The sequence below is a fragment of the Triturus cristatus genome, chromosome 8, assembly GCF_964204655.1.
Source record: "Triturus cristatus chromosome 8, aTriCri1.1, whole genome shotgun sequence".
Taxonomy (NCBI): Eukaryota; Metazoa; Chordata; class Amphibia; order Caudata; family Salamandridae; genus Triturus; species Triturus cristatus.
The window spans coordinates 1619918005-1619945537 of record NC_140591.1 but is presented as its reverse complement, the minus strand read 5'-3'; the positions used below and the strand labels follow the sequence as shown (position 1 = coordinate 1619945537).

The 27533-nt window shown below is 31.5% G+C and overlaps 22 non-coding genes across 22 annotated transcripts; all 22 read left to right on the top strand.

The window, feature by feature from the left end:
- Positions 1-191: 191 nt before the first annotated feature.
- TRNAT-CGU (transfer RNA threonine (anticodon CGU)) lies at positions 192-264 on the top strand. The gene has a single exon. It is a non-coding gene; the product is annotated as a tRNA-Thr (tRNA).
- Positions 265-698: 434 nt separating this feature from the next.
- Positions 699-772, top strand: TRNAT-AGU (transfer RNA threonine (anticodon AGU)). Its single transcript has one exon. It is a non-coding gene; the product is annotated as a tRNA-Thr (tRNA).
- Positions 773-2736: 1964 nt separating this feature from the next.
- Positions 2737-2810, top strand: TRNAT-AGU (transfer RNA threonine (anticodon AGU)). Its single transcript has one exon. It is a non-coding gene; the product is annotated as a tRNA-Thr (tRNA).
- Positions 2811-6308: 3498 nt separating this feature from the next.
- Positions 6309-6381, top strand: TRNAT-CGU (transfer RNA threonine (anticodon CGU)). The gene has a single exon. It is a non-coding gene; the product is annotated as a tRNA-Thr (tRNA).
- Positions 6382-6815: 434 nt separating this feature from the next.
- On the top strand, positions 6816-6889 carry TRNAT-AGU (transfer RNA threonine (anticodon AGU)). Its single transcript has one exon. It is a non-coding gene; the product is annotated as a tRNA-Thr (tRNA).
- A 438-nt stretch (positions 6890-7327) lies between these two features.
- Positions 7328-7400, top strand: TRNAT-CGU (transfer RNA threonine (anticodon CGU)). The gene has a single exon. It is a non-coding gene; the product is annotated as a tRNA-Thr (tRNA).
- A 434-nt stretch (positions 7401-7834) lies between these two features.
- Positions 7835-7908, top strand: TRNAT-AGU (transfer RNA threonine (anticodon AGU)). The gene has a single exon. It is a non-coding gene; the product is annotated as a tRNA-Thr (tRNA).
- Positions 7909-8853: 945 nt separating this feature from the next.
- Positions 8854-8927, top strand: TRNAT-AGU (transfer RNA threonine (anticodon AGU)). Its single transcript has one exon. It is a non-coding gene; the product is annotated as a tRNA-Thr (tRNA).
- A 3496-nt stretch (positions 8928-12423) lies between these two features.
- TRNAT-CGU (transfer RNA threonine (anticodon CGU)) lies at positions 12424-12496 on the top strand. The gene has a single exon. It is a non-coding gene; the product is annotated as a tRNA-Thr (tRNA).
- A 434-nt stretch (positions 12497-12930) lies between these two features.
- Positions 12931-13004, top strand: TRNAT-AGU (transfer RNA threonine (anticodon AGU)). Its single transcript has one exon. It is a non-coding gene; the product is annotated as a tRNA-Thr (tRNA).
- A 1458-nt stretch (positions 13005-14462) lies between these two features.
- On the top strand, positions 14463-14535 carry TRNAT-CGU (transfer RNA threonine (anticodon CGU)). The gene has a single exon. It is a non-coding gene; the product is annotated as a tRNA-Thr (tRNA).
- Positions 14536-14969: 434 nt separating this feature from the next.
- On the top strand, positions 14970-15043 carry TRNAT-AGU (transfer RNA threonine (anticodon AGU)). Its single transcript has one exon. It is a non-coding gene; the product is annotated as a tRNA-Thr (tRNA).
- Positions 15044-17519: 2476 nt separating this feature from the next.
- On the top strand, positions 17520-17592 carry TRNAT-CGU (transfer RNA threonine (anticodon CGU)). The gene has a single exon. It is a non-coding gene; the product is annotated as a tRNA-Thr (tRNA).
- A 946-nt stretch (positions 17593-18538) lies between these two features.
- Positions 18539-18611, top strand: TRNAT-CGU (transfer RNA threonine (anticodon CGU)). The gene has a single exon. It is a non-coding gene; the product is annotated as a tRNA-Thr (tRNA).
- Positions 18612-19557: 946 nt separating this feature from the next.
- TRNAT-CGU (transfer RNA threonine (anticodon CGU)) lies at positions 19558-19630 on the top strand. Its single transcript has one exon. It is a non-coding gene; the product is annotated as a tRNA-Thr (tRNA).
- A 947-nt stretch (positions 19631-20577) lies between these two features.
- Positions 20578-20650, top strand: TRNAT-CGU (transfer RNA threonine (anticodon CGU)). The gene has a single exon. It is a non-coding gene; the product is annotated as a tRNA-Thr (tRNA).
- Positions 20651-21084: 434 nt separating this feature from the next.
- Positions 21085-21158, top strand: TRNAT-AGU (transfer RNA threonine (anticodon AGU)). The gene has a single exon. It is a non-coding gene; the product is annotated as a tRNA-Thr (tRNA).
- Positions 21159-21596: 438 nt separating this feature from the next.
- TRNAT-CGU (transfer RNA threonine (anticodon CGU)) lies at positions 21597-21669 on the top strand. The gene has a single exon. It is a non-coding gene; the product is annotated as a tRNA-Thr (tRNA).
- Positions 21670-22616: 947 nt separating this feature from the next.
- On the top strand, positions 22617-22689 carry TRNAT-CGU (transfer RNA threonine (anticodon CGU)). Its single transcript has one exon. It is a non-coding gene; the product is annotated as a tRNA-Thr (tRNA).
- Positions 22690-23635: 946 nt separating this feature from the next.
- TRNAT-CGU (transfer RNA threonine (anticodon CGU)) lies at positions 23636-23708 on the top strand. Its single transcript has one exon. It is a non-coding gene; the product is annotated as a tRNA-Thr (tRNA).
- Positions 23709-24142: 434 nt separating this feature from the next.
- On the top strand, positions 24143-24216 carry TRNAT-AGU (transfer RNA threonine (anticodon AGU)). The gene has a single exon. It is a non-coding gene; the product is annotated as a tRNA-Thr (tRNA).
- Positions 24217-26180: 1964 nt separating this feature from the next.
- Positions 26181-26254, top strand: TRNAT-AGU (transfer RNA threonine (anticodon AGU)). Its single transcript has one exon. It is a non-coding gene; the product is annotated as a tRNA-Thr (tRNA).
- Positions 26255-27533: the final 1279 nt, after the last annotated feature.

Below are 27533 nucleotides of genomic sequence, written 5' to 3'. Positions count from 1 at the left end.
ATTTATGAACTATTCAAAATATGGGATTGAGTTTAAAATGTGTTCTTTTTTAATACAACATAGCTATTCTTGTTTACAGATTAGGAATCCTTGCTTGTTTAACATTAGAATACTTATTAAGACATTTTAACACAGGCACAGAATTTGATCACCAATACTAAATTAATGATCCCTTCTGTATCACTAAAATAGGTGCTGTGGCTAAGTGGTTAAAGCACCTGTCTCGTAACCAGGAAATCCTGAGTTCAAATCTCAGCAGCACCTTATTATTGGTCCTTACATGTAAAAATAATATTCAGCACGCAAATGTTTAATACATTTTAAAAAGAAAAGTGTTGTTCTGTGAACATTAGAATGGGTCATCTTAAATTGAAAAACAAAAAAACATGGTATTGTGAAGATTTTCAAAGTAATGCTTTGAATGAAAAAGGGAAAAAAGAGTGACAAAGAGCAAAATAGAGATAAAAAATCATTCTAGAGTTGAATTCAAGTAATGCATTCTTAAAGAAGGCATAATTAAAACATTTATGAACAGGATAAGCAATATATCAATGAGGTGTTTATCAATAGGATCAGTATCCTCGTCTAAACTATTTGAGTAGTGCGTTTTCTGAACTGAGAAATGATTATGAAAGTGAAAAACTCAGGTTTCTCTTGAACACCATATGTCAAACTGTTCCTTAAAAGTTTTTCAAGAGGGTGCTGTGGCTTAGCTGGTTAAAGCGCCTGTCTAGTAAACAGGAGATCCTGAGTTCAAATCTCAGCAGTGCCTTGCTTTCCTCATTCTTAAATAAAAAATTATTTTCATTAAGTCGTCCTGCGATTCAATTAAATTAGAAAAGTCTGATTTATTTTTCGGTTGAACAGATCATCTTAAACCTATTAAAAACTGAAAGTGTTTTCAATATTATAGTAACAATACTGTGATTGCAAAAATCAAAAAGGTATTTCAATGAGCAAGAGGCAAATGAAATATAACCCTAGATTTGAGCAATATTGATGAACATATGTAAAACACTTATTTATGAACTATTCAAAATATGGGATTGAGTTTAAAATGTGTTCTTTTGTAATACAACATAGCTATTCTTGTTTACAGATTAGGAATCCTTGCTTGTTTAACATTAGAATACATATTAAGATACTTTAACACAGGCACAGAATTTGATCACCAATACTAAATTAATGATCCCTTCTGTATCACTAAAATAGGTGCTGTTGCTAAGTGGTTAAAGCGCCTGTCTCGTAAACAGGAAATCCTGAGTTCAAATGTCAGCAGCACCTTATTATTGGTCCTTACATGTAAAAATAATTTTCATCACGCAAATGTTTAATACGTTTTAAAAAGAAAAGTACTGTTCTGTGAACATTAGAATGGGTCATCTTAAATTGAAAAACAAAAAAACGTGGTGTTGTGAAGATTTTCAAAGTAATGTTTTGAATGAAAAAGGGAAAAAAGAGTGACAAAGAGCAAAATAGAGATAAAAAATCATTCTAGAGTTGAATTCAAGTAATGCATTCTTAAAGAAGGCATGATTAAAACATTTATGAACAAGATAAGCAATATATCAATGAGGTGTTTATGAATAGGATCAGTATCCTCGTCTAAAGTAGTTGAGTCGAGCGTTTTCTGAACTGAGAAATGATTATGAAAGTGAAAAACTCAGGATTCTCTTGAACACCATATGGCAAACTGTTCCTTAAAGCATTTTCAAGAGGGTGCTGTGGCTTAGATCTTTAAAGCGCCTATCTACTAAACAGGAGATCCTGAGTTCAAATCTCAGCAGTGCCTTGCTTTCCTCATTCTTATATAAAACACTACTTTCATTAAGTCGTCCTGCGATTCAATTCAATTAGAAAAGTCTGATTTATCTTTCGGTTGAACAAATCATCTTAAACCTAAAAAAAACTGAAAGTGTTTTCAATATTATAGTAACAATACTGTGATTGCAAAATCAAAAAGGTATTTCAATGAGCAAGAGGCAGATGAAATATAACCCCAGATTTGAGCAATATTGATGAATATATGTAAAACACTTATTTATGAACTATTCAAAATATGGGATTGAGTTTAAAATGTGTTCTTTTGTAATACAACATAGCTATTCTTGTTTACAGATTAGGAATCCTTGCTTGTTTAACATTAGAATACATATTAAGACACTTTAACACAGGCACAGAATTTGATCACCAATACTAAATTAATGATCCCTTCTGTATCACTAAAATAGGTGCTGTGGCTAACTGGTTAAAATGCCTGTCTCGTAAACAGGAAATCCTGAGTTCAAATCTCAGCAGCACCTTATTATTGGTCCTTACATGTAAAAATAATTTTCATCACGCAAATGTTTAATACATTTAAAAAGAAAAGTGTTGTTCTGTGAACATTAGAATGGGTCATCTTAAATTGAAAAACAAAAAAACATGGTATTGTGAAGATTTTCAAAGTAATGCTTTGAATGAAAAAGGGAAAAAAGAGTGACAAAGAGCAAAATAGAGATAAAAAATCATTCTAGAGTTGAATTCAAGTAATGCATTCTTAAAGAAGGCATAATTAAAACATTTATGAACAGGATAAGCAATATATCAATGAGGTGTTTATCAATAGGATCAGTATCCTCGTCTAAACTATTTGAGTAGTGCGTTTTCTGAACTGAGAAATGATTATGAAAGTGAAAAACTCAGGTTTCTCTTGAACACCATATGTCAAACTGTTCCTTAAAACTTTTTCAAGAGGGTGCTGTGGCTTAGCTGGTTAAAGCGCCTGTCTAGTAAACAGGAGATCCTGAGTTCAAATCTCAGCAGTGCCTTGCTTTCCTCATTCTTAAATAAAAAATTATTTTCATTAAGTCGTCCTGCGATTCAATTAAATTAGAAAAGTCTGATTTATTTTTCGGTTGAACAGATCATCTTAAACCTATTAAAAACTGAAAGTGTTTTCAATATTATAGTAACAATACTGTGATTGCAAAAATCAAAAAGGTATTTCAATGAGCAAGAGGCAAATGAAATATAACCCTAGATTTGAGCAATATTGATGAACATATGTAAAACACTTATTTATGAACTATTCAAAATATGGGATTGAGTTTAAAATGTGTTCTTTTGTAATACAACATAGCTATTCTTGTTTACAGATTAGGAATCCTTGCTTGTTTAACATTAGAATACATATTAAGACACTTTAACACAGGCACAGAATTTGATCACCAATACTAAATTAATGATCCCTTCTGTATCACTAAAATAGGTGCTGTTGCTAAGTGGTTAAAGCGCCTGTCTCGTAAACAGGAAATCCTGAGTTCAAATGTCAGCAGCACCTTATTATTGGTCCTTACATGTAAAAATAATTTTCATCACGCAAATGTTTAATACGTTTTAAAAAGAAAAGTACTGTTCTGTGAACATTAGAATGGGTCATCTTAAATTGAAAAACAAAAAAACGTGGTGTTGTGAAGATTTTCAAAGTAATGTTTTGAATGAAAAAGGGAAAAAAGAGTGACAAAGAGCAAAATAGAGATAAAAAATCATTCTAGAGTTGAATTCAAGTAATGCATTCTTAAAGAAGGCATGATTAAAACATTTATGAACAAGATAAGCAATATATCAATGAGGTGTTTATGAATAGGATCAGTATCCTCGTCTAAAGTAGTTGAGTAGAGCGTTTTCTGAACTGAGAAATGATTATGAAAGTGAAAAACTCAGGATTCTCTTGAACACCATATGGCACACTGTTCCTTAAAGCATTTTCAAGAGGGTGCTGTGGCTTAGATATTTAAAGCGCCTGTCTAGTAAACAGGAGATCATGAGTTCAAATCTCAGCAGTGCCTTGCTTTCCACATTCTTATATAAAAAACTATTTTCATTAAGTCGTCCTGCGATTCAATTAAATTAGAAAAGTCTGATTTATCTTTCGGTTGAACAGATCATCTTAAACCTCAAAAAAACTGAAAGTGTTTTCAATATTATAGTAACAATACTGTGATTGCAAAATCAAAAAGGTATTTCAATGAGCAAGAGGCAGATGAAATATAACCCCAGATTTGAGCAATATTGATGAATATATGTAAAACACTTATTTATGAACTATTCAAAATATGGGATTGAGTTTAAAATGTGTTCTTTTGTAATACAACATAGCTATTCTTGTTTACAGATTAGGAATCCTTGCTTGATTAACATTAGAATACATATTAAGGCACTTTAACACAGGCACAGAATTTGATCACCAATACTAAATTAATGATCCCTTCTGTATCACTAAACTAGGTGCTGTGGCAAAGTGGTTAAAGTGCCTGTCTCGTAAACAGGAAATCCTGAGTTCAAATCTCAGCAGCACCTTATTATTGGTCCTTACATGTAAAAATAATTTTCATCACGCAAATGTTTAATACATTTTAAAAAGAAAAGTGTTGTTCTGTGAACATTAGAATGGGTCATCTTAAATTGAAAAACAAAAAAACGTGTTATTGTGAAGATTTTCAAAGTAATGCTTTGAATGAAAAAGGGAGAAAAAAGTGACAAAGAGCAAAATAGAGATAAAAAATCATTCTAGAGTTGAATTCAAGTAATGCATTCTTAAAGAAGGCATGATTAAAACATTATGAACAAGATAAGCAATATATCAATGAGGTGTTTATGAATAGGATCAGTATCCTCGTCTAAAGTAGTTGAGTAGAGCGTTTTCTGAACTGAGAAATGATTATGAAAGTGAAAAACTCAGGATTCTCTTGAACACCATATGGCAAACTGTTCCTTAAAGCATTTTCAAGAGGGTGCTGTGGCTTAGCTGGTTAAAGCGCCTGTCTAGTAAACCGGAGATCCTGAGTTCAAATCTCAGAGGTGCCTTGCTTTCCGCATTCTTAAATAAAAAACTATTTTCATTAAGTCATCCTGCGATTCAATTCAATTAGATAAGTCTGATTTATCTTTCGGTTGAACAGATCATCTTAAACCTAATAAAAACTGAAAGTGTTTTCAATATTATAGTAACAATACTGTGATTGCAAAAATCAGAAAGGTATTTCAATGAGCAAGAGGCAGATGAAATATAACCCTAGATTTGAGCAATATTGATGAATATATGTACAACACTTATTTATGAACTATTCAAAATATGGGATTGAGTTTAAAATGTGTTCTTTTGTAATACAACATAGCTATTCTTGTTTACAGATTAGAAATCCTTGCTTGTTTAACATTAGAATAGATATTAAGACACTTTAACACAGGCACAGAATTTGATCACCAATACTAAATTAATGATCCGTTCTGTATCACTAAAATAGCTGCTGTGGTTAAGTGGTTAAAGCGCCTGTCTCGTAAACAGGAAATCCTGAGTTCAAATCTCAGCAGCACCTTATTATTGGTCCTTACATGTAAAAATAATTTTCATCACGCAAATGTTTAATACATTTTAAAAAGAAAATTGTTGTTCTGTGAACATTAGAATGGGTCATCTTAAATTGAAAAACTAAAAAACGTGGTATTGTGAAGATTTTCAAAGTAATGCTTTGAATGAAAAAGGGAAAAAAGAGTGACAAAGAGAAAAATAGACATAAAAAATCATTCTAGAGTTGAATTCAAGTAATGCATTCTTAAAGAAGGCATAATTAAAACATTTATGAACAGGATAAGCAATATATCAATGAGGTGTTTATGAATAGGATCAGTATCCTCGTCTAAACTATTTGAGTAGTGCGTTTTCTGAACTGAGAAATGATTATGAAAGTAAAAAACTCAGGTTTCTCTTGAACACCATATGGCAAACTGTTCCTTAAAGCATTTTCAAGAGCGTGCTGTGGCTTAGCTGGTTAAAGCGCCTGTCTAGTAAACAGGAGATCCTGTGTTCAAATCTCAGCAGTGCCCTGCTTTCCTCATTCTTAAATAAAAAAATTATTTTCATTAAGTCGTCCTGCGATTCAATCAAATTAGAAAAGTCTGATTTATCTTTCGGTTGAACAGATCCTTTTAAACCTAATAAAAACTGAAAGTGTTTTCAATATTATAGTAACAATACTCTGATTGCAAAAATCAAAAAGGTATTTCAATGAGCAAGAGGCAGATGAAATATAACCCTAGATTTGAGCAATATTGATGAATATATGTAAAACACTTACTTATGAACTATTCAAAATATGGGATTGAGTTTAAAATGTGTTCTTTTGTAATACAACATAGCTATTCTTGTTTACAGATTAGGAATCCTTGCTTGTTTAACATTAGAATACATATTAAGACACTTTAACACAGGCACAGAATTTGATCACCAATACTAAATTAATCATCCCTTCTGTATCACTAAAATAGGTGCTGTGGCTAAGTGGTTAAAGCTCCTGTCTCGTAAACAGGAAATCCTGAGTTCAAATCTCAGCAGCACCTTATTATTGGTCCTTACATGTAAAAATAATTTTCAGCACGCAAATGTTTAATACATTTTAAAAAGAAAAGTGTTGTTCTGTGAACATTAGAATGGGTCATCTTAAATTGAAAAACTAAAAAACGTGGTATTGTGAAGATTTTCAAAGTGATGATTTGAATGAAAAAGGGAAAAAGGAGTGACAAAGAGCAAAATAGAGATAAAAAATCATTCTAGAGTTGAATTCAAGTAATGCATTCCTAAAGAAGGCATAATTAAAACATTTATGAACAGGATAAGCAATATATCAATGAGGTGTTTATCAATAGGATCAGTATCCTCGTCTAAACTATTTGAGTAGTGCGTTTTCTGAACTGAGAAATGATTATGAAAGTGAAAAACTCAGGTTTCTCTTGAACACCATATGGCAAACTGTTCCTTAAAGCTTTTTCATGAGGGTGCTGTGGCTCAGCTGGTTAAAGCGCCTGTCTAGTAAACAGGAGATCCTGAGTTCAAATCTCAGCAGTGCCTTGCTTTCCTCATTCTTAAATAAAAAATTATTTTCATTAAGTCGTCCTGCGATTCAATTAAAATAGAAAAGTCTGATTATCTTTCGGTTGAACAGATCATCTTAAACCTAATAAAAACTGAAAGTGTTTTCAATATTATAGTAACAATACTGTGATTGCAAAAATCAAAAAGGTATTTCAATGAGCAAGAGGCAGATGAAATATAACCCTAGATTTGAGCAATATTGATGAATATATGTAAAACACTTATTTGTGAACTATTCAAAATATGGGATTGAGTTTAAAATGTGTTCTTTTGTAATACAACATAGCTATTCTTGTTTACAGATTAGGAATCCTTGCTTGTTTAACATTAGAATACATATTAAGACACTTTAACACAGGCACAGAATTTGATCACCAATACTAAATTAATGATCCCTTCTGTATCACTGAAATAGGTGCTGTGGCTAAGTGGTTAAAGCGCCTGTCTCGTAAACAGGAAATCCTGAGTTCAAATCTCAGCAGCACCTTATTATAGGTCCTTACATGTAAAAATTATTTTCATCACGCAAATGTTTAATACATTTTAAAAAGAAAAGTGTTGTTCTGTGAACATTAGAATGGGTCATCTTAAATTGAAAAACAAAAAAACGTGGTATTGTGAAGATTTTCAAAGTAATGCTTTGAATGAAAAAGGGAAAAAAGAGTGACAAAGAGCAAAATAGAGATAAAAAATCATTCTAGAGTTGAAATCAAGTAATGCATTCTTAAAGAAGGCATAATTAAAACATTTATGAACAGGATAAGCAATATATCAATGAGGTGTTTATGAATAGGATCAGTATCCTCGTCTAAACTATTTGAGTAGTGCGTTTTCTGAACTGAGAAATGATTATGAAAGTGAAAAACTCAGGATTCTCTTGAACACCATATGGCAAACTGTTCCTTAAAGCGTTTTCAAGAGGGTGCTGTGGCTTAGCTGGTTAAAGCGCCTGTCTAGTAAACAGGAGATCCTGAGTTCAAGTCTCAGCAGTGCCTTGCTTTCCTCATTCTTAAATAAAAAATTATTTTCATTAAGTCGTCCTGCGATTCAATTAAATTAGAAAAGTCTGATTTATTTTTCGGTTGAACAGATCATCTTAAACCTATTAAAAACTGAAAGTGTTTTCAATATTATAGTAACAATACTGTGATTGCAAAAATCAAAAAGGTATTTCAATGAGCAAGAGGCAAATGAAATATAACCCTAGATTTGAGCAATATTGATTAATATATGTAAAACACTTATTTATGAACTATTCAAAATATGGGATTGAGTTTAAAATGTGTTCTTTTGTAATACAACATAGCTATTCTTGTTTACAGATTAGGAATCCTTGCTTGTTTAACATTAGAATACATATTAAGACACTTTAACACAGGCACAGAATTTGATCACCAATACTAAATTAATGATCCCTTCTGTATCACTAAAATAGGTGCTGTGGCTAACTGGTTAAAATGCCTGTCTCGTAAACAGGAAATCCTGAGTTCAAATCTCAGCAGCACCTTATTATTGGTCCTTACATGTAAAATTAATTTTCATCACGCAAATGTTTAATACATTTAAAAAGAAAAGTGTTGTTCTGTGAACATTAGAATGGGTCATCTTAAATTGAAAAACAAAAAAACATGGTATTGTGAAGATTTTCAAAGTAATGCTTTGAATGAAAAAGGGAAAAAAGAGTGACAAAGAGCAAAATAGAGATAAAAAATCATTCTAGAGTTGAATTCAAGTAATGCATTCTTAAAGAAGGCATAATTAAAACATTTATGAACAGGATAAGCAATATATCAATGAGGTGTTTATCAATAGGATCAGTATCCTCGTCTAAACTATTTGAGTAGTGCGTTTTCTGAACTGAGAAATGATTATGAAAGTGAAAAACTCAGGTTTCTCTTGAACACCATATGTCAAACTGTTCCTTAAAAGTTTTTCAAGAGGGTGCTGTGGCTTAGCTGGTTAAAGCGCCTGTCTAGTAAACAGGAGATCCTGAGTTCAAATCTCAGCAGTGCCTTGCTTTCCTCATTCTTAAATAAAAAATTATTTTCATTAAGTCGTCCTGCGATTCAATTAAATTAGAAAAGTCTGATTTATTTTTCGGTTGAACAGATCATCTTAAACCTATTAAAAACTGAAAGTGTTTTCAATATTATAGTAACAATACTGTGATTGCAAAAATCAAAAAGGTATTTCAATGAGCAAGAGGCAAATGAAATATAACCCTAGATTTGAGCAATATTGATGAACATATGTAAAACACTTATTTATGAACTATTCAAAATATGGGATTGAGTTTAAAATGTGTTCTTTTGTAATACAACATAGCTATTCTTGTTTACAGATTAGGAATCCTTGCTTGTTTAACATTAGAATACATATTAAGACACTTTAACACAGGCACAGAATTTGATCACCAATACTAAATTAATGATCCCTTCTGTATCACTAAAATAGGTGCTGTTGCTAAGTGGTTAAAGCGCCTGTCTCGTAAACAGGAAATCCTGAGTTCAAATGTCAGCAGCACCTTATTATTGGTCCTTACATGTAAAAATAATTTTCATCACGCAAATGTTTAATACGTTTTAAAAAGAAAAGTACTGTTCTGTGAACATTAGAATGGGTCATCTTAAATTGAAAAACAAAAAAACGTGGTGTTGTGAAGATTTTCAAAGTAATGTTTTGAATGAAAAAGGGAAAAAAGAGTGACAAAGAGCAAAATAGAGATAAAAAATCATTCTAGAGTTGAATTCAAGTAATGCATTCTTAAAGAAGGCATGATTAAAACATTTATGAACAAGATAAGCAATATATCAATGAGGTGTTTATGAATAGGATCAGTATCCTCGTCTAAAGTAGTTGAGTAGAGCGTTTTCTGAACTGAGAAATGATTATGAAAGTGAAAAACTCAGGATTCTCTTGAACACCATATGGCAAACTGTTCCTTAAAGCATTTTCAAGAGGGTGCTGTGGCTTAGATCTTTAAAGCGCCTGTCTACTAAACAGGAGATCCTGAGTTCAAATCTCAGCAGTGCCTTGCTTTCCTCATTCTTATAAAAAAAACTACATTCATTAAGTCGTCCTGCGATTCAATTCAATTAGAAAAGTCTGATTTATGTTTCGGTTGAACAGATCATCTTAAACCTAAAAAAAACTGAAAGTGTTTTCAATATTATAGTAACAATACTGTGATTGCAAAATCTAAAAGGTATTTCAATGAGCAAGAGGCAGATGAAATATAACCCCAGATTTGAGCAATATTGATGAATATATGTAAAACACTTATTTATGAACTATTCAAAATATGGGATTGAGTTTAAAATGTGTTCTTTTGTAATACAACATAGCTATTCTTGTTTACAGATTAGGAATCCTTGCTTGTTTAACATTAGAATACATATTAAGACACTTTAACACAGGCACAGAATTTGATCACCAATACTAAATTAATGATCCCTTCTGTATCACTAAATTAGGTGCTGTGGCTAACTGGTTAAAATGCCTGTCTCGTAAACAGGAAATCCTGAGTTCAAATCTCAGCAGCACCTTATTATTGGTCCTTACATGTAAAAATAATTTTCATCACGCAAATGTTTAATACATTTAAAAAGAAAAGTGTTGTTCTGTGAACATTAGAATGGGTCATCTTAAATTGAAAAACAAAAAAACATGCTATTGTGAAGATTTTCAAAGTAATGCTTTGAATGAAAAACGGAAAAAAGAGTGACAAAGAGCAAAATAGAGATAAAAAATCATTCTAGAGTTGAATTCAAGTAATGCATTCTTAAAGAAGGCATAATTAAAACATTTATGAACAGGATAAGCAATATATCAATGAGGTGTTTATCAATAGGATCAGTATCCTCGTCTAAACTATTTGAGTAGTGCGTTTTCTGAACTGAGAAATGATTATGAAAGTGAAAAACTCAGGTTTCTCTTGAACACCATATGTCAAACTGTTCCTTAAAACTTTTTCAAGAGGGTGCTGTGGCTTAGCTGGTTAAAGCGCCTGTCTAGTAAACAGGAGATCCTGAGTTCAAATCTCAGCCGTGCCTTGCTTTCCTCATTCTTAAATAAAAAATTATTTTCGTTAAGTCGTCCTGCGATTCAATTAAATTAGAAAAGTCTGATTTATTTTTCGGTTGAACAGATCATCTTAAACCTATTAAAAACTGAAAGTGTTTTCAATATTATAGTAACAATACTGTGATTGCAAAAATCAAAAAGGTATTTCAATGAGCAAGAGGCAAATTAAATATAACCCTAGATTTGAGCAATATTGATGAACATATGTAAAACACTTATTTATGAACTATTCAAAATATGGGATTGAGTTTAAAATGTGTTCTTTTGTAATACAACATAGCTATTCTTGTTTACAGATTAGGAATCCTTGCTTGTTTAACATTAGAATACATATTAAGACACTTTAACACAGGCACAGAATTTGATCACCAATACTAAATTAATGATCCCTTCTGTATCACTAAAATAGGTGCTGTTGCTAAGTGGTTAAAGCGCCTGTCTCGTAAACAGGAAATCCTGAGTTCAAATGTCAGCAGCACCTTATTATTGGTCCTTACATGTAAAAATAATTTTCATCACGCAAATGTTTAATACGTTTTAAAAAGAAAAGTACTGTTCTGTGAACATTAGAATGGGTCATCTTAAATTGAAAAACAAAAAAACGTGGTGTTGTGAAGATTTTCAAAGTAATGTTTTGAATGAAAAAGGGAAAAAAGAGTGACAAAGAGCAAAATAGAGATAAAAAATCATTCTAGAGTTGAATTCAAGTAATGCATTCTTAAAGAAGGCATGATTAAAACATTTATGAACAAGATAAGCAATATATCAATGAGGTGTTTATGAATAGGATCAGTATCCTCGTCTAAAGTAGTTGAGTAGAGCGTTTTCTGAACTGAGAAATGATTATGAAAGTGAAAAACTCAGGATTCTCTTGAACACCATATGGCAAACTGTTCCTTAAAGCATTTTCAAGAGGGTGCTGTGGCTTAGATATTTAAAGCGCCTGTCTAGTAAATAGGAGATCCTGAGCTCAAATCTCAGCAGTGCCTTGCTTTCCTCATTCTTAAATAAAAAACTATTTTCATTAATTCGTCCTGCGATTCAATTAAATTAGAAAAGTCTGATTTATCTATCGGTTGAACAGATCATCTTAAACCTAATAAAAACTGAAAGTGTTTTCAATATTATAGTAACAATACTGTGATTGCAAAATCAAAAAGGTATTTCAATGAGCAAGAGGCAGATTAAATATAACCCTAGATTTGAGCAATATTGATGAATATATATAAAACACTTATTCATGAACTATTCAAAATATGGGATTGAGTTTAAAATGTGTTCTTTTTTAATACAACATAGCTATTCTTGTTTACAGATTAGGAATCCTTGCTTTTTTAACATTAGAATACATATTAAGACACTTTAACACAGGCACAGAATTTGATCACCAATACTAAATTAATGATCCCTTCTATATCTCTAAAGTAGGTGCTGTGGCTAAGTGGTTAAAGCGCCTGTCTCGTAAACAGGAAATCCTGAGTTCAAATCTCAGCAGCACCTTATTATTGGTCCTTACATGTAAAAATAATTTTCATTACGCAAATGTTTAAAACATTTTAAAAAGAAAAGTATTGTTCTGTGAACATTAGAATGGGTCATCTTAAATTGAAAAACAAAAAAACATGGTATTGTGAAGATTTTCAAAGTAATGCTTTGAATGAAAAAGGGAAAAAACAGTGACAAAGAGCAAAATAGAGATAAAAAATCATTCTAGAGTTGAATTCAAGTAATGCATTCTTAAAGAAGGCATAATTAAAACATTTATGAACAGGATAAGCAATATATCAATGAGGTGTTTATCAATAGGATCAGTATCCTCGTCTAAACTATTTGAGTAGTGCGTTTTCTGAACTGAGAAATGATTATGAAAGTGAAAAACTCAGGTTTCTCTTGAACACCATATGGCAAACTGTTCCTTAAAACTTTTTCAAGAGGGTGCTGTGGCTTAGTTGGTTAAAGCGCCTGTCTAGTAAACAGGAGATCCTGAGTTCAAATCTCAGCAGTGCCTTGCTTTCCTCATTCTTAAATAAAAAATTATTTTCATTAAGTCGTCCTGCGATTCAATTAAATTAGAAAAGTCTGATTTATTTTTCGGTTGAACAGATCATCTTAAACCTATTAAAAACTGAAAGTGTTTTCAATATTATAGTAACAATACTGTGATTGCAAAAATCAAAAAGGTATTTCAATGAGCAAGAGGCAAATTAAATATAACCCTAGATTTGAGCAATATTGATGAACATATGTAAAACACTTATTTATGAACTATTCAAAATATGGGATTGAGTTTAAAATGTGTTCTTTTGTAATACAACATAGCTATTCTTGTTTACAGATTAGGAATCCTTGCTTGTTTAACATTAGAATACATATTAAGACACTTTAACACAGGCACAGAATTTGATCACCAATACTAAATTAATGATCCCTTCTGAATCACTAAAATAGGTGCTGTTGCTAAGTGGTTAAAGCGCCTGTCTCGTAAACAGGAAATCCTGAGTTCAAATGTCAGCAGCACCTTATTATTGGTCCTTACATGTAAAAATAATTTTCATCACGCAAATGTTTAATACGTTTTAAAAAGAAAAGTACTGTTCTGTGAACATTAGAATGGGTCATCTTAAATTGAAAAACAAAAAAACGTGGTGTTGTGAAGATTTTCAAAGTAATGTTTTGAATGAAAAAGGGAAAAAAGAGTGACAAAGAGCAAAATAGAGATAAAAAATCATTCTAGAGTTGAATTCAAGTAATGCATTCTTAAAGAAGGCATGATTAAAACATTTATGAACAAGATAAGCAATATATCAATGAGGTGTTTATGAATAGGATCAGTATCCTCGTCTAAAGTAGTTGAGTAGAGCGTTTTCTGAACTGAGAAATGATTATGAAAGTGAAAAACTCAGGATTCTCTTGAACACCATATGGCAAACTGTTCCTTAAAGCATTTTCAAGAGGGTGCTGTGGCTTAGATATTTAAAGCGCCTGTCTAGTAAACAGGAGATCGTGAGTTCAAATCTCAGCAGTGCCTTGCTTTCCTCATTCTTATATAAAAAACTATTTTCATTAAGTCGTCCTGCGATTCAATTCAATTAGAAAAGTCTGATTTATCTTTCGGTTGAACAGATCATCTTAAACCTAAAAACAACTGAAAGTGTTTTCAATATTATAGTAACAATACTGTGATTGCAAAATCAAAAAGGTATTTCAATGAGCAAGAGGCAGATGAAATATAACCCCAGATTTGAGCAATATTGATGAATATATGTAAAACACTTATTTATGAACTATTCAAAATATGGGATTGAGTTTAAAATGTGTTCTTTTGTAATACAACATAGCTATTCTTGTTTACAGATTAGGAATCCTTGCTTGTTTAACATTAGAATACATATTAAGACACTTTAACACAGGCACAGAATTTGATCACCAATACTAAATTAATCATCCCTTCTGTATCACTAAAATAGGTGCTGTGGCTAAGTGGTTAAAGCGCCTGTCTCGTAAACAGGAAATCCTGAGTTCAAATCTCAGCAGCACCTTATTATTGGTCCTTACATGTAAAAATTATTTTCATCACGCAAATGTTTAATACATTTTAAAAAGAAAAGTGTTGTTCTGTGAACATTAGAATGGGTCATCTTAAATTGAAAAACAAAAAAACGTGGTATTGTGAAGATTTTCAAAGTAATGCTTTGAATGAAAAAGGGAAAAAACTGTGACAAAGAGCAAAATAGAGATAAAAAATCATTCTAGAGTTGAATTCAAGTAATGCATTCTTAAAGAAGGCATAATTAAAACATTTATGAACAGGATAAGCAATATATCAATGAGGTGTTTATCAATAGGATCAGTATCCTCGTCTAAACTATTTGAGTAGTGCGTTTTCTGAACTGAGAAGTGATTATGAAAGTGAAAAACTCAGGTTTCTCTTGAACACCATATGGCAAACTGTTCCTTAAAACTTTTTCAAGAGGGTGCTGTGGCTTAGCTGGTTAAAGCGCCTGTCTAGTAAACAGGAGATCCTGAGTTCAAATCTCAGCAGTGCCTTGCTTTCCTCATTCTTAAATCCAAAATTATTTTCATTAAGTCGTCCTGCGATTCAATTAAATTAGAAAAGTCTGATTTATTTTTCGGTTGAACAGATCATCTTAAACCTATTAAAAACTGAAAGTGTTTTCAATAATATAGTAACAATACTGTGATTGCAAAAATCAAAAAGGTATTTCAATGAGCAAGAGGCAGATGAAATATAACCCTAGATTTGAGCAATATTGATGAACATATGTAAAACACTTATTTATGAACTATTCAAAATATGGGATTGAGTTTAAAATGTGTTCTTTTGTAATACAACATAGCTATTCTTGTTTACAGATTAGGAATCCTTGCTTGTTTAACATTAGAATACATATTAAGACACTTTAACACAGGCACAGAATTTGATCACCAATACTAAATTAATGATCCCTTCTGTATCACTAAAATAGGTGCTGTTGCTAAGTGGTTAAAGCGCCTGTCTCGTAAACAGGAAATCCTGAGTTCAAATATCAGCAGCACCTTATTATTGGTCCTTACATGTAAAAATAATTTTCATCACGCAAATGTTTAATACGTTTTAAAAAGAAAAGTACTGTTCTGTGAACATTAGAATGGGTCATCTTAAATTGAAAAACAAAAAAACGTGGTGTTGTGAAGATTTTCAAAGTAATGTTTTGAATGAAAAAGGGAAAAAAGAGTGACAAAGAGCAAAATAGAGATAAAAAATCATTCTAGAGTTGAATTCAAGTAATGCATTCTTAAAGAAGGCATGATTAAAACATTTATGAACAAGATAAGCAATATATCAATGAGGTGTTTATGAATAGGATCAGTATCCTCGTCTAAAGTAGTTGAGTAGAGCGTTTTCTGAACTGAGAAATGATTATGAAAGTGAAAAACTCAGGATTCTCTTGAACACCATATGGCAAACTGTTCCTTAAAGCATTTTCAAGAGGGTGCTGTGGCTTAGATCTTTAAAGCGCCTGTCTAGTAAACAGGAGATCCTGAGTTCAAATCTCAGCAGTGCCTTGCTTTCCTCATTCTTATATAAAAAACTATTTTCATTAAGTCGTCCTGCGATTCAATTCAATTAGAAAAGTCTGATTTATCTTTCGGTTGAACATATCATCTTAAACCTAATAAAAACTGAAAGTGTTTTCAATATTATAGTAACAATACTGTGATTGCAAAATCAAAAAGGTATTTCAATGAGCAAGAGGCAGATGAAATATAACCCCAGATTTGAGCAATATTGATGAATATATGTAAAACACTTATTTATGAACTATTCAAAATATGGGATAGAGTTTAAAATGTGTTCTTTTGTAATACAACATAGCTATTCCTGTTTACAGATTAGGAATCCTTGCTTGTTTAACATTAGAATACATATTAAGACACTTTAACACAGGCACAGAATTTGATCACCAATACTAAATTAATGATCCCTTCTGTATCACTAAAATAGGTGCTGTTGCTAAGGGGTTAAAGCGCCTGTCTCGTAAACAGGAAATCCTGAGTTCAAATGTCAGCAGCACCTTATTATTGGTCCTTACATGTAAAAATAATTTTCATCACGCAAATGTTTAATACGTTTTAAAAAGAAAAGTGTTGTTCTGTGAACATTAGAATGGGTCATCTTAAATTGAAAAACTAAAAAACGTGGTATTGTGAAGATTTTCAAAGTAATGCTTTGAATGAAAAAGGGAAAAAGAGTGACAAAGAGAAAAATAGACATAAAAAATCATTCTAGAGTTGAATTCAAGTAATGCATTCTTAAAGAAGGCATAATTAAAACATTTATGAACAGGATAAGCAATATATCAATGAGGTGTTTATGAATAGGATCAGTATCCTCGTCTAAACTATTTGAGTAGTGCGTTTTCTGAACTGAGAAATGATTATGAAAGTGAAAAACTCAGGTTTCTCTTGAACACCATATGGCAAACTGTTCCTTAAAGCATTTTCAAGAGGGTGCTGTGGCTTAGCTGGTTAAAGCGCCTGTCTAGTAAACAGTAGATCCTGAGTTCAAATCTCAGCAGTGCCTTGCTTTCCTCATTCTTACATAAAAAAATATTTTCATTAAGTCGTCCTGCGATTCAATTCAATTAGAAAAGTCTGATTTATCTTTCGGTTGAACAGATCATCTTAAACCTAATAAAAACTGAAAGTGTTTTCAATATTATAGTAACAATACTGTGATTGCAAAATCAAAAAGGTATTTCAATGAGCAAGAGGCAGATGAAATATGACCCTAGATTTGAGCAATATTGATGAATATATGTAAAACACCTATTTATAAACTATTCAAAATATGGGATTGAGTTTAAAATGTGTTCTTTTTTAATACAACATAGCTATTCTTGTTTACAGATTAGGAATCCTTGCTTGTTTAACATTAGAATACATATTAAGACACTTTAACACAGGCACAGAAGTTGATCACCAATACTAAATTAATGATCCCTTCTGTATCACTAAAGTAGATGCTGTGGCTAAGTGGTTAAAGCGCCTGTCTCGTAAACAGGAAATCCTGAGTTCAAATCTCAGCAGCACCTTATTATTGGTCCTTACATGTAAAAATAATTTTCATCACGCAAATGTTTAACACATTTTAAAAAGAAAAGTGTTGTTCTGTGAACATTAGAATGGGTCATCTTAAATTGAAAAACAAAAAAACGTGGTATTGTGAAGATTTTCAAAGTAATGCTTTGAATGAAAAAGGGAAAAAAGAGTGACAAAGAGCAAAATAGAGATGAAAAATCATTCTAGAGTTGAAATCAAGTAATGCATTCTTAAAGAAGGCATAATTAAAACATTTATGAACAGGATAAGCAATATATCAATGAGGTGTTTATGAATAGGATCAGTATCCTCGTCTAAACTATTTGAGTAGTGCGTTTTCTGAACTGAGAAATGATTATGAAAGTGAAAAACTCAGGTTTCTCTTGAACACCATATGGCAAACTGTTCCTTAAAGCATTTTCAAGAGGGTGCTGTGGCTTAGCTGGTTAAAGCGCCTGTCTAGTAAACAGTAGATCCTGAGTTCAAATCTCAGCAGTGCCTTGCTTTCCTCATTCTTACATAAAAAATTATTTTCATTAAGTCGTCCTGCGATTCAATTCAATTAGAAAAGTCTGATTTATCTTTCGGTTGAACAAATCATCTTAAACCTAATAAAAACTGAAAGTGTTTTCAATATTATAGTAACAATACTGTGATTGCAAAATCAAAAAGGTATTTCAATGAGCAAGAGGCAGATGAAATATGACCCTAGATTTGAGCAATATTGATGAATATATGTAAAACACCTATTTATAAACTATTCAAAATATGGGATTGAGTTTAAAATGTGTTCTTTTTTAATACAACATAGCTATTCTTGTTTACAGATTAGGAATCCTTGCTTGTTTAAAATTAGAATACATATTAAGACACTTTAACACAGGCACAGAAGTTGATCACCAATACTAAATTAATGATCCCTTCTGTATCACTAAAGTAGATGCTGTGGCTAAGTGGTTAAAGCGCCTGTCTCGTAAACAGGAAATCCTGAGTTCAAATCTCAGCAGCACCTTATTATTGGTCCTTACATGTAAAAATAATTTTCATCACGCAAATGTTTAACACATTTTAAAAAGAAAAGTGTTGTTCTGTGAACATTAGAATGGGTCATCTTAAATTGAAAAACAAAACAACGTGGTATTGTGAAGATTTTCAAAGTAATGCTTTGAATGAAAAAGGGAAAAAAGAGTGACAAAGAGCAAAATAGAGATGAAAAATCATTCTAGAGTTGAAATCAAGTAATGCATTCTTAAAGAAGGCATAATTAAAACATTTATGAACAGGATAAGCAATATATCAATGAGGTGTTTATGAATAGGATCAGTATCCTCGTCTAAACTATTTGAGTAGTGCGTTTTCTGAACTGAGAAATGATTATGAAAGTGAAAAACTCAGGTTTCTCTTGAACACCATATGGCAAACTGTTCCTTAAAGCATTTTCAAGAGGGTGCTGTGGCTTAGCTGGTTAAAGCGCCTGTCTAGTAAACAGTAGATCCTGAGTTCAAATCTCAGCAGTGCCTTGCTTTCCTCATTCTTACATAAAAAATTATTTTCATTAAGTCGTCCTGCGATTCAATTCAATTAGAAAAGTCTGATTTATCTTTCGGTTGAACAGATCATCTTAAACCTAATAAAAACTGAAAGTGTTTTCAATATTATAGTAACAATACTATGATTGCAAAATCAAAAAGGTATTTCAATGAGCAAGAGGCAGATGAAATATGACCCTAGATTTGAGCAATATTGATGAATATATGTAAAACACCTATTTATAAACTATTCAAAATATGGGATTGAGTTTAAAATGTGTTCTTTTTTAATACAACATAGCTATTCTTGTTTACAGATTAGGAATCCTTGCTTGTTTAACATTAGAATACATATTAAGACACTTTAACACAGGCACAGAAGTTGATCACCAATACTAAATTAATGATCCCTTCTGTATCACTAAAGTAGATGCTGTGGCTAAGTGGTTAAAGCGCCTGTCTCGTAAACAGGAAATCCTGAGTTCAAATCTCAGCAGCACCTTATTATTGGTCCTTACATGTAAAAATAATTTTCATCACGCAAATGTTTAACACATTTTAAAAAGAAAAGTGTTGTTCTGTGAACATTAGAATGGGTCATCTTAAATTGAAAAACAAAAAAACGTGGTATTGTGAAGATTTTCAAAGTAATGCTTTGAATGAAAAAGGGAAAAAAGAGTGACAAAGAGCAAAATAGAGATGAAAAATCATTCTAGAGTTGAAATCAAGTAATGCATTCTTAAAGAAGGCATAATTAAAACATTTATGAACAGGATAAGCAATATATCAATGAGGTGTTTATGAATAGGATCAGTATCCTCGTCTAAACTATTTGAGTAGTGCGTTTTCTGAACTGAGAAATGATTATGAAAGTGAAAAACTCAAGTTTCTCTTGAACACCATATGGCAAACTGTTCCTTAAAGCATTTTCAAGAGGGTGCTGTGGCTTAGCTGGTTAAAGCGCCTGTCTAGTAAACAGGAGATCCTGAGTTTAAATCTCAGCAGTGCCTTACTTTCCTTATTCTTAAATAAAAAATTATTTTCATTAAGTCGTCCTGCGATTCAATTAAATTAGAAAAGTCTGATTTATCTTTCGGTTGAACAGATCATCTTAAACCTAATAATAACTGAAAGTGTTTTCAATAATATAGTAACAATACTGTGATTGCAAAAATCTAAAAGGTATTTCAATGAGCAAGAGGCAGATGAAATATAACCCTAGATTTGAGCAATATTGATGAATATATGTAAAACACTTATTTATGAACTATTCAACATATGGGATTGAGTTTAAAATGTGTTCTTTTGTAATACAATATAGCTATTCTTGTTTACAGATTAGGAATCCTTGCTTGTTTAACATTAGAATACATATTAAGACACTTTAACACAGGCACAGAATTTGATTACCAATACTAAATTAATGATCCCTTCTGTATCACTAAAATAGGTGCTGTGGCTAAGTGGTTAAAGCGCCTGTCTCGTAAACAGGAAATCCTGAGTTCAAATCTCAGCAGCACCTTATTATTGGTCCTTACATGTAAAAATAATTTTCATCACGCAAATGTTTAATACATTTTAAAAAGAAAAGTGTTGTTCTGTGAACATTAGAATGGGTCATCTTAAATTGAAAAACAAAAAAACGTGGTATTGTGAAGATTTTCAAAGTAATGCTTTGAATGAAAAAGGGAAAAAAGAGTGACAAAGAGCAAAATAGAGATAAAAAATCAATCTAGAGTTGAATTCAAGTAATGCATTCTTAAAGAAGGCATGATTAAAACATTTATGAACAAGATAAGCAATATATCAATGATGTGTTTATCAATAGGATCAGTATCCTCGTCTAAAGTAGTTGAGTAGAGCGTTTTCTGAAATGAGAAATGATTATGAAAGTGAAAAACTCAGGAGTCTCTTGAACACCATATGGCAAACTGTTCCTTAAAGCATTTTCAAGAGGGTGCTGTGGCTTAGCTGGTTAAAGCGCCTGTCTAGTAAACAGGAGATCCTGAGTTCAAATCTCAGCAGTGCCTTGCTTTCCTCTTTCTTAAATAAAAAACTATTTTCATTAATTAGTCCTGCGATTCAATTAAATTAGAAAAGTCTGATTTATCTTTCGGTTGAACAGATCATCTTAAACCTAATAAAAACTGAAAGTGTTTTCAATATTATAGTAACAATACTGTGATTGCAAAATTAAAAAGGTATTTCAATGATCAAGAGGCAGATGAAATATGACCCTAGATTTGAGCAATATTGATGAATATTTGTAAAACACTTATTTATAAACTATTCAAAATATGGGATTGAGTTTAAAATGTGTTCTTTTTTAATACAACATAGGTATTCTTGTTTACAGATTAGGAATCCTTGCTTGTTTAACATTAGAATACATATTAAGACACTTTAACACAGGCACAGAATTTGATCACCAATACTAAATTAATGATCCCTTCTGTATCACTAAATTAGGTGCTGTGGCTAAGTGGTTAAAGCGCCTGTCTCGTAAACAGGAAATCCTGAGTTCAAATCTCAGCAGTACCTTATTATTGGTCCTTACATGAAAAAATAATTTTCATCACGCAAATGTTTAATACGTTTTAAAAAGAAAAGTGTTGTTCTGTGAACATTAGAATGGATCATCTTAAATTGAAAAACTAAAAAACGTGGTATTGTGAAGATTTTCAAAGTAATGCTTTGAATGAAAAAGGGAAAAAAGAGTGACAAAGAGCAAAATAGAGATAAAAAATCATTCTAGAGTTGAAATCAAGTAATGCATTCTTAAAGAAGGCATAATTAAAACATTTATGAACAGGATAAGCAATATATCAATGAGGTGTTTATCAATAGGATCAGTATCCTCGTCTAAAGTAGTTGAGTAGAGCGTTTTCTGAACTGAGAAATGATTATGAAAGTGAAAAACTCAGGATTCTCTTGAACACCATATGACAAACTGTTCCTTAAAGCATTTTCAAGAGGGTGCTGTCGCTTAGCTGGTTAAAGCGCCTGTCTAGTAAACAGGAGATCCTGAGTTCAAATCTCAGCAGTGCCTTGCTTTCCTCATTCTTAAATAAAAAACTATTTTCATTAATTCGTCCTGCGATTCAATTAAATTAGAAAAGTCTGATTTATCTTTCGGTTGAACAGATCATCTTAAACCTAATAAAAACTGAAAGTGTTTTCAATATTATAGTAACAATACTGTGATTGCAAAAATCAAAAAGGTATTTCAATGAGCAAGAGGCAGATGAAATGTAACCCTAGATTTGAGCAATATTGATTAATATATGAAAAACACTTATTTATGAACTATTCAAAATATGGGATTGAGTTTAAAATGTGTTCTTTTGTAATACAACATAGCTATTCTTGTTTACAGATTAGGAATCCTTGCTTGTTTAACATTAGAATACATATTAAGACACTTTAACACAGGCACAGAATTTGATCACCAATACTAAATTAATGATCCCTTCTGTATCACTAAAATAGGTGCTGTGGCTAAGTGGTTAAAGCGCCTGTCTCGTAAACAGGAAATCCTAAGTTCAAATCTCAGCAGCACCTTATTATTGGTCCTTACATGTAAAAATAATTTTCATCACGCAAATGTTTAATACATTTAAAAAGAAAAGTGTTGTTCTGTGAACATTAGAATGGGTCATCTTAAATTGAAAAACAAAAAAACGTGGTATTGTGAAGATTTTCAAAGTACTGTTTTGAATGAAAAAGGGAAAAAAGAGTGACAAAGAGCAAAATAGAGATAAAAAATCATTCTAGAGTTGAATTCAAGTAATGCATTCTTAAAGAAGGCATGATTAAAACATTTATGAACAAGATAAGCAATATATCAATGAGGTGTTTATGAATAGGATCAGTATCCTCGTCTAAAGTAGTTGAGTAGAGCGTTTTCTGAACTGAGAAATGATTATGAAAGTGAAAAACTCAGGATTCTCTTGAACACCATATGGGAAACTGTTCCTTAAAGCATTTTCAAGAGGGTGCTGTGGCTTAGCTGGTTAAAGCGCCTGTCTAGTAAACATGAGATCCTGAGTTCAAATCTCAGAGGTGCCTTGCTTTCCGCATTCTTAAATAAAAAACTATTTTCATTAATTCGTCCTGCGATTCAATTAAATTAGAAAAGTCTGATTTATTTTTCGGTTGAACAGATCATCATAAACCTAATAAAAACTGAAAGTGTTTTCAATATTATAGTAACAATACTGTGATTGCAAAAATCAAAAAGGTATTTCAATGAGCAAGAGGCAGATTAAATATAACCCTAGATTTTAGCAATATTGATGAATATATGTAAAACACTTATTTATGAACTATTCAAAATATGGGATTGAGTTTAAAATGTGTTCTTTTTTAATACAACATAGCTATTCTTGTTTACAGATTAGGAATCCTTGCTTGTTTAACATTAGAATACTTATTAAGACATTTTAACACAGGCACAGAATTTGATCACCAATACTAAATTAATGATCCCTTCTGTATCACTAAAATAGGTGCTGTGGCTAAGTGGTTAAAGCACCTGTCTCGTAACCAGGAAATCCTGAGTTCAAATCTCAGCAGCACCTTATTATTGGTCCTTACATGTAAAAATAATATTCAGCACGCAAATGTTTAATACATTTTAAAAAGAAAAGTGTTGTTCTGTGAACATTAGAATGGGTCATCTTAAATTGAAAAACAAAAAAACATGGTATTGTGAAGATTTTCAAAGTAATGCTTTGAATGAAAAAGGGAAAAAAGAGTGACAAAGAGCAAAATAGAGATAAAAAATCATTCTAGAGTTGAATTCAAGTAATGCATTCTTAAAGAAGGCATAATTAAAACATTTATGAACAGGATAAGCAATATATCAATGAGGTGTTTATCAATAGGATCAGTATCCTCGTCTAAACTATTTGAGTAGTGCGTTTTCTGAACTGAGAAATGATTATGAAAGTGAAAAACTCAGGTTTCTCTTGAACACCATATGTCAAACTGTTCCTTAAAAGTTTTTCAAGAGGGTGCTGTGGCTTAGCTGGTTAAAGCGCCTGTCTAGTAAACAGGAGATCCTGAGTTCAAATCTCAGCAGTGCCTTGCTTTCCTCATTCTTAAATAAAAAATTATTTTCATTAAGTCGTCCTGCGATTCAATTAAATTAGAAAAGTCTGATTTATTTTTCGGTTGAACAGATCATCTTAAACCTATTAAAAACTGAAAGTGTTTTCAATATTATAGTAACAATACTGTGATTGCAAAAATCAAAAAGGTATTTCAATGAGCAAGAGGCAAATGAAATATAACCCTAGATTTGAGCAATATTGATGAACATATGTAAAACACTTATTTATGAACTATTCAAAATATGGGATTGAGTTTAAAATGTGTTCTTTTGTAATACAACATAGCTATTCTTGTTTACAGATTAGGAATCCTTGCTTGTTTAACATTAGAATACATATTAAGATACTTTAACACAGGCACAGAATTTGATCACCAATACTAAATTAATGATCCCTTCTGTATCACTAAAATAGGTGCTGTTGCTAAGTGGTTAAAGCGCCTGTCTCGTAAACAGGAAATCCTGAGTTCAAATGTCAGCAGCACCTTATTATTGGTCCTTACATGTAAAAATAATTTTCATCACGCAAATGTTTAATACGTTTTAAAAAGAAAAGTACTGTTCTGTGAACATTAGAATGGGTCATCTTAAATTGAAAAACAAAAAAACGTGGTGTTGTGAAGATTTTCAAAGTAATGTTTTGAATGAAAAAGGGAAAAAAGAGTGACAAAGAGCAAAATAGAGATAAAAAATCATTCTAGAGTTGAATTCAAGTAATGCATTCTTAAAGAAGGCATGATTAAAACATTTATGAACAAGATAAGCAATATATCAATGAGGTGTTTATGAATAGGATCAGTATCCTCGTCTAAAGTAGTTGAGTAGAGCGTTTTCTGAACTGAGAAATGATTATGAAAGTGAAAAACTCAGGATTCTCTTGAACACCATATGGCAAACTGTTCCTTAAAGCATTTTCAAGAGGGTGCTGTGGCTTAGATCTTTAAAGCGCCTATCTACTAAACAGGAGATCCTGAGTTCAAATCTCAGCAGTGCCTTGCTTTCCTCATTCTTATATAAAACACTACTTTCATTAAGTCGTCCTGCGATTCAATTCAATTAGAAAAGTCTGATTTATCTTTCGGTTGAACAGATCATCTTAAACCTAAAAAAAACTGAAAGTGTTTTCAATATTATAGTAACAATACTGTGATTGCAAAATCAAAAAGGTATTTCAATGAGCAAGAGGCAGATGAAATATAACCCCAGATTTGAGCAATATGGATGAATATATGTAAAACACTTATTTATGAATTATTCAAAATATGGGATTGAGTTTAAAATGTGTTCTTTTGTAATACAACATAGCTATTCTTGTTTACAGATTAGGAATCCTTGCTTGTTTAACATTAGAATACATATTAAGACACTTTAACACAGGCACAGAATTTGATCACCAATACTAAATTAATGATCCCTTCTGTATCACTAAAATAGGTGCTGTGGCTAACTGGTTAAAATGCCTGTCTCGTAAACAGGAAATCCTGAGTTCAAATCTCAGCAGCACCTTATTATTGGTCCTTACATGTAAAAATAATTTTCATCACGCAAATGTTTAATACATTTAAAAAGAAAAGTGTTGTTCTGTGAACATTAGAATGGGTCATCTTAAATTGAAAAACAAAAAAACATGGTATTGTGAAGATTTTCAAAGTAATGCTTTGAATGAAAAAGGGAAAAAAGAGTGACAAAGAGCAAAATAGAGATAAAAAATCATTCTAGAGTTGAATTCAAGTAATGCATTCTTAAAGAAGGCATAATTAAAACATTTATGAACAGGATAAGCAATATATCAATGAGGTGTTTATCAATAGGATCAGTATCCTCGTCTAAACTATTTGAGTAGTGCGTTTTCTGAACTGAGAAATGATTATGAAAGTGAAAAACTCAGGTTTCTCTTGAACACCATATGTCAAACTGTTCCTTAAAACTTTTTCAAGAGGGTGCTGTGGCTTAGCTGGTTAAAGCGCCTGTCTAGTAAACAGGAGATCCTGAGTTCAAATCTCAGCAGTGCCTTGCTTTCCTCATTCTTAAATAAAAAATTATTTTCATTAAGTCGTCCTGCGATTCAATTAAATTAGAAAAGTCTGATTTATTTTTCGGTTGAACAGATCATCTTAAACCTATTAAAAACTGAAAGTGTTTTCAATATTATAGTAACAATACTGTGATTGCAAAAATCAAAAAGGTATTTCAATGAGCAAGAGGCAAATGAAATATAACCCTAGATTTGAGCAATATTGATGAACATATGTAAAACACTTATTTATGAACTATTCAAAATATGGGATTGAGTTTAAAATGTGTTCTTTTGTAATACAACATAGCTATTCTTGTTTACAGATTAGGAATCCTTGCTTGTTTAACATTAGAATACATATTAAGACACTTTAACACAGGCACAGAATTTGATCACCAATACTAAATTAATGATCCCTTCTGTATCACTAAAATAGGTGCTGTTGCTAAGTGGTTAAAGCGCCTGTCTCGTAAACAGGAAATCCTGAGTTCAAATGTCAGCAGCACCTTATTATTGGTCCTTACATGTAAAAATAATTTTCATCACGCAAATGTTTAATACGTTTTAAAAAGAAAAGTACTGTTCTGTGAACATTAGAATGGGTCATCTTAAATTGAAAAACAAAAAAACGTGGTGTTGTGAAGATTTTCAAAGTAATGTTTTGAATGAAAAAGGGAAAAAAGAGTGACAAAGAGCAAAATAGAGATAAAAAATCATTCTAGAGTTGAATTCAAGTAATGCATTCTTAAAGAAGGCATGATTAAAACATTTATGAACAAGATAAGCAATATATCAATGAGGTGTTTATGAATAGGATCAGTATCCTCGTCTAAAGTAGTTGAGTAGAGCGTTTTCTGAACTGAGAAATGATTATGAAAGTGAAAAACTCAGGATTCTCTTGAACACCATATGGCAAACTGTTCCTTAAAGCATTTTCAAGAGGGTGCTGTGGCTTAGATATTTAAAGCGCCTGTCTAGTAAACAGGAGATCATGAGTTCAAATCTCAGCAGTGCCTTGCTTTCCTCATTCTTATATAAAAAACTATTTTCATTAAGTCGTCCTGCGATTCAATTAAATTAGAAAAGTCTGATTTATCTTTCGGTTGAACAGATCATCTTAAACCTCAAAAAAACTGAAAGTGTTTTCAATATTATAGTAACAATACTGTGATTGCAAAATCAAAAAGGTATTTCAATGAGCAAGAGGCAGATTAAATATAACCCCAGATTTGAGCAATATTGATGAATATATGTAAAACACTTATTTATGAACTA